This window comes from Triticum dicoccoides, chromosome 6B (genome assembly GCF_002162155.2).
Source record: "Triticum dicoccoides isolate Atlit2015 ecotype Zavitan chromosome 6B, WEW_v2.0, whole genome shotgun sequence".
Classification (NCBI taxonomy): Eukaryota; Viridiplantae; Streptophyta; class Magnoliopsida; order Poales; family Poaceae; genus Triticum; species Triticum dicoccoides.
Genome location: NC_041391.1, coordinates 511776618 through 511783075, shown reverse-complemented (window position 1 = coordinate 511783075; position 6458 = coordinate 511776618).

The following is a 6458-nucleotide window of genomic DNA, read 5'->3' as shown; positions in this document are numbered from 1 at the left end:
TTTTGATGATGCCCCCCCCCCCCGCAACAGCGCCAGAAATTTTGCCTGCTACTTGTGAGCTGTGTTGGATTTCCCTGAAGAGGAGAGGATGATGCAATACAGTAGAGATAAGTATTTGCCTCAGTTAAGAACCAAGGTTATCAATCCAGTAGGAAAATCACACAAAGCCTCGTGAACAACACCTACACACACAAAAGAAAATACTTGCACCCAACGCAAACAAGAGGGTTGTTAATCCTCTTGGTGGTTACTTGCTAGGATTAAATCTTGTAGTGGTAGATAATAAATTGCAAAGATAAAATAAAATAAAATAGAAAATTGCAGCAAGGTATTTTTGTGTTTTTATATATGATAAAAGTAGACCCGAGGGGCATAGTTTTCACTAGAGGCTTCTCTCTCAAGCACATAGCATATGGTGGGTGAAAAATTACTGTTGGGCAATTGATAGAAAGGCGCATAGCTATGACGATATTCAAGGCAATGATCATGTATATATGTGTCATGTCCGAGACAAGTAGACGAAGTCCTGCTTGCATCGACTACTATTAGTCCACCCGTCGACCGCTATCCATCATGCATCTAGTGTATTAAGTATAAAACAGAGTAACGCCTTAAGCAAGATGCCATGATGTAGACAAAGTAAACTCAATCAATATGAATAAACCCCATCGTTTTACCTTTAATGGCCACAATACAAATACGTGTCTTGTCCCTTTCTATCACTGGGACATAGAACACCGCAAGATTGAACCCATCACAAAGCACCTCTCCCACTGAAGATAAATCAATCTAGTTGCCCAAACCGAACGGATAGATCAGAGAGAAATACAAAGCTATAACAATCATGCATAATAAAGCTTAGGAAAGACTCAATTAGTATTCATGAATAATCTGATCATAAACCCACAATTCATCACATCAACACACCGAAAAAGAAGATTACATCGAATAGAACTCCAAGAGCATCAAGGAAAAAATTCTATTGAAGATCAAAGAGAGAGAAGAAGCCATGTAGCTACTAGCTATGGACCCGTAGGTCTGTGGTGAACTACTCAAGAATCATCGGTAGGGCAGCAAGGATGATGTAGAAGCACTCTGTGATCGACCTCCCCGAAAGAGTACCGAAAAAGGCCTCAAGATGGGATGCAGAAGAACAGTGACTTGCGACGGCCGGAAAATTGTTTCGGGTGGCTCTCTGGTATACGGGGAATATTTGGGAATTTATAGAGGCGGAATTAGGTCAAGAGGTGCCACTAGGGGTCCAAAAGCTCAAGCCCCCCTAGGGCGCGCCTGGTGAGCTTGTCACTCCCTCGTGACTCTTGTAGTTCTCCTCCCGAACCTTCGTGGGTCCTTTCCAGTCCATATAAAATCACCGTAAAGTTTCATCGTGTTTGGACTCCGTTCGATATTGATTTTCTAAAAATCCAAAACAAGCAAAAACAACAACTGGCACTGGGCACTAGGTTAATAGGTTAGTCCCAAACATGATATAAAGTAGGATATAAATGCATATAAAATATCCAAGATTGATACTATAATAGCATGGGACAATAAAAAATTATAGATACGTTGGAGACGTATCAGGTGTCGAGGCTGATGGTGGGGGGCGGTGGCTGTGGCGGAGGATACCGGTGGTGAGGGAGATTGGTGGTGACGACGTATGAGAGGAAGGGAAAGAGGGAGGATGGGCGACCTCATCCCCAAGTCCTGGTCGGCGATGGGCTCATCCACCGCGTCGATGACACCGCCTATGACAACACCCCATGCTAGCCACGCGGATTAGCGGCGGCGGCAAAGAGGGCTCGACTTTCCGCATCTCTCCTTTGTTGCTCTCATCGTCTCTACGACGACATCAGCTGGCACCACCGGCTCCTCCCCCGGCGAGGAGGCGGCTCCATCGCAACACCCTCCGTTGTAGCCCCCACCCCCTCTACGGTGCTAAGCGACCTCCTCTCGTGTTGCTCGATGACCACCCATGTTGGGGATCTGGTCACATTAGTGGGCTGGCCACCGCAACTTGTCGGGATCTAGTCGGGGAGAAGGGTGGGGGAGAGAGAGGCATGGGGGAAGGGAAAGGTCCAGCCAAGAAGCCTGCTCGCGTGGTCTGTGTGTGGAGCGAACACATCCAAAAGATGACGTGGCTCCCAGCCTTTGCTCCAAGATCTATGCACTCCACCCGCACGTCGAACGAGGCAATTGCATGAGAAGTTAAAACTTCGAGACCACATTTTTATCCTTTTTAACACAATACAAACGCAGACATTCATACTCCATCCGGTCCTTTTTACTCTATGCATTAGATTTTTGTCAAGTCAAACTTTATAAAGTTTGACCAAATCTACTACCACTATAAAAGAAAGAGAGGACGGAGAACCAGATCATCCTATCCATCGAAACCTGCAATCTGATGGTCTACATCCCTCCAGCATACTAAACACGTTTTACGCTTTAATTACCCACCATACCATTACTTAATCTACTATCACTCCTACCGCTTCGTCTCTCTCTTTTCTTTGAGGGGAAATACGGGCCAGAAGGACGCTTCGTCTCTCTCCGCGCGGCGACATAACCCACACGTCGCTACCAACCGCTCAGGCCCGCTGCTCCTTCTCGTCGCCAACCGCTCGGCGCCCGTCGCATCTGCCGCTCAGCCCCGCCGCCATACTCTCCTCGGTCCGGCCAACCCAAATCGGCTCGACCTGCCGCCGCCGGTGCCCTACCCCATACTCTGGTCCTCCTTCTCGTCGGTGGCGACCATCGAACCCCTACACCCTCCACGGGCTGCCATGGCCGCTTCCACTTGACCTCTGCCTCAACCGCAGTGGTTGAGCCTGGTGGCGCGGGATCCAAGCGGGCCGTCAGCGAGGACTAGATGAGGCGGTTGACCCGGACGGCGGTGGCTGCGGCGCCCAGCTCAACGCATGGAAGGAGGACGAGTGGGGTATCGATTTGGAATAGGGGCGGAGATACAGTTGCAGCCGCTGTCACTACTCCTCGCCCAGCCCTGAGTGCGAGGCGTTGCCCCGCTCTTCTTTGCAGGTACGGCGCAGGAAATCCGGCCATGCAGGTGTGATGCCGTGGTGGCCGCCTCCAGCACAGAGGACACTTGCAACAGCATGGTCTGGCCAGCGGGTGCTATGCGCTCAGGCCGGATTGGTAGAGGAGAATGATTGAGTCTGTGACGATGCGGTGATGCTTGCAAGCCTGACGGACCCGACGAGTAGGATGTTAGACAACGGCTGACGAGATCATTAGCGATTTGGGCATTCAAATGTGGCCTGGGGAACTCTGGGTGAGTACCTACTGGTATGTATGTACGTACATAACTTGCAAAGACTACAATAACAATGTGAATTGTGGAAGTTTGGTATTGCTCATAGTGATACACACACCATTTTCTTTAGTGACATATACATCCTTTATCAATTCTATAATCGTTCCTGGTATATCAAAGTGGAATTTTTCTTTTTCGAGATTGAAGTGCAGAGAAACTGTGTCTCGCCTTTCTTTTTTCTTTCTTACTCTGATATTTCTCTTCCCTGCTTTTCTTCGCTCTGATGAGAACTCCCTCCCATCTTCCACATCAAAGAGCAGCAAGCGATGAGTTTGAGAGAACGAGAAATACTACTGGCCACTTTCCTATGACCATTTTCATCTCTTCTCTCTCTAGGACGATCTTGCGTCTCCGTATGACCATTTTCATCTCTTCTCTCAGTAGCATTTATATTCAGATTTGACAGGAATAGCAACTGAACCTATTAAATAGTTATGTTAAGCTAAGCATCGCCACGCTGTATATCTCCTCCGCACCTTTGGTTGATTTCCTCACCATCATGGTTCAATAGGGAGATGCTTGAACTTAAAACTGAAGGTCCTTCTCCCAATCTGGCCTCCTCCCCACTCGATTCTCCCGATCTGGTCTCGAGTGTGTGCAGTTGGTTGGAGCAGTACTAGAAGAATTCCCCTAAAAGATGCACTGGCTTGATGCAAATGGTCATGTCTAATGCCCAACATGATACAAAGGTACTGCAAGTGTTGTGTAAATTGTAACGAATTGAATTTTTTTTAAATGTACAAAGAATTTGTGGTGAATTCCAAGTACACCGAAGGTACACAGATTTTGTGATGAATCCTTGTTTGGAATTTATTTTTGCCTCCCCATCTCCAACTCCATTGATCCAAGACTATTTGGATTCTTTTTTAGATGATCACTATTTGGATTCTTCTCCCTTCACGACTGTAGTTACCTCTCTTTTGGTTCACTAATTCATTTTTTTATCTCCAACACCATTGATCAGATCCGTTTCATTATGTACCAATGCAGATAAGCAAGGGTAGAAGTAATGTAGATAAGCAAGGGTAGGAATGCTTCACTCTTTGTTATGAACAGATTGCATAAGTAGTAGTAATGCATCTACTGGTTTGTATTTGATCTGAGTGAAGTGTACCAAATTAAAAGTAATTTGAAGATCCTACACCAGAGTATATTCCGTTTTTTATTAACCCGCAACATAATAGGTATAGGAAAGTGTACTTTTGTGAATCTATTGTTCTCGCTTCTCTTATTGTACTGTATCAGGCTGTTCATGTTCAAATTCTTCAGCATTTTGTTCACATGAAAGGTACTTCTGTAAATCATTTTGTCAAATTGGAATGGATACGATACATATACATGTATCCTTCCCAAAAACTAACATCAATTTATCATTTGTTCTGTGAGATAATTCCTTTTTCTTTTGGATAGCTTTTGGGGATTTTTAAGATAGCTTTTTCAGTGAGGACCTATTGCTCAAAGGACCTTAAAAACTAACAGTCACATTTTAATGTGTTTTTTCCTCTCAGACACACGCATAAGTTTTGTCTCACTGTGTATTAAAATAATGGTGAAAAGGTGAGAAAGAGTATAAACTGGGGACAAAGGATCATGCTTTCAAACTTGGTCATGTTTCACATTAATCCTTCTGTTTGTATTTCTTATCATATTTCTGAACCATATCAACAATTGTTGGGTCGAGAATACCGTCAGATATAAGCTTCTACTTCTATTGGATGATTTTGTAAAGGTGAGATATTGAAAATAGCATGCATCACATTATTTTGAAACTACAAATGTTCTATAATATAGTACTCCCTTCGTCTGAAAAAGCTTGTCTCTCAAATGGATGTATCTAACACTAACTTGATGCTAGATATATTTGTTTAGGGGACAAGTTTTTTCGGACGGAGGGAGTATGTGTTAGTCTAGACGTGCATTGCACGTGCAAGCTTACTAGTTTATATTAAAAAATATCAACATCTACAATACAAAATATATATACTATGAAACTATATTTCACAATGAATTTTTTCTTTTTTGCAAAAATGATCCAGATCTATTATCAAAGTTCAGCAGAAGTACAAAGCATCTTGAACATAATAAAAATTACATTGAGATTCCAAGACCTCCAAACAACCATTACTGTCGACAGAATGAGTCGCCGACGCGCCGCTGTCGCCGTTCCCTTACCGGAGCCGGCTTAACCTTGTCGATGACAGCCGGGAAGTCTTTGTGCACATAACCTTAAGGGCTAGTGCCCTGGAGTTGCAGTCGTCGCCGTTGAACCATTGCATAGATCTAAAGCACCTGGCACCAAATCTCGCCACAAGATGAGAACCCTAACATCACCGCCCCAGAAAGATGGCAGGAATCTACGTCAGAGCTCCATCGACTACATCCAGACGGGCAAACTCGAGGAGGAACGGAGCCCGAAAGACAAACTCGAAGAAGTAGCGCCACCATCCGCCCGAGCACCGCACATGCGAGGAATAAAAAAACCTAACCTAAAATACTAACCGGAGCGGAGGCACCGAGATTCCCCTCCTCACAATCGGCAGCCGGAGCGACAGGCAGAGAGAAGGCGAATCCACAGGCTCGCCGGCGAAGTTTTTGGAAGGGAGAGTTTGCCCTAGCCACCTAGGGTTAGGGAAGGAAAACTTGTGGGTGCTTAGTTTTGTATTTCACAATGAATCTAACTATATTGATTTGGCGTTGTGAATGTTGATTTTTTTTTTTACAAATTTGGTCAAAGTAGAGATAATTCGATTTCAGGCTAAACCTATACGCAGACTAAAAAAGCCGGAGGGAATATAAAAAAAGTATTGAGTTTTTGGGTAACAGAGAAAGAAAAGAGTGCCCACAACTCAACGAAAGCAGCTACTACTGGTCAATCGAGAGTGATCAATGATAACATAGTTAATCAATAAAGTGACAGCTTTCTCCAAGAAAAAAAGAAAAACAAAATACTACGTGCCGCCGCAGCGACCGGCAAGTAGGAGGGCTCGAGAACCTCTCTGTCTCTCTCTAACGCACGTGAGGCCAACCAACAGCCAGCAACCCAGCTTTGACCGGTCAAAATCAGATTCGAAATCACGTTTTCTCTGTCCTTTATCTACTGCCCCGACCCCGACTGCATCTCCTA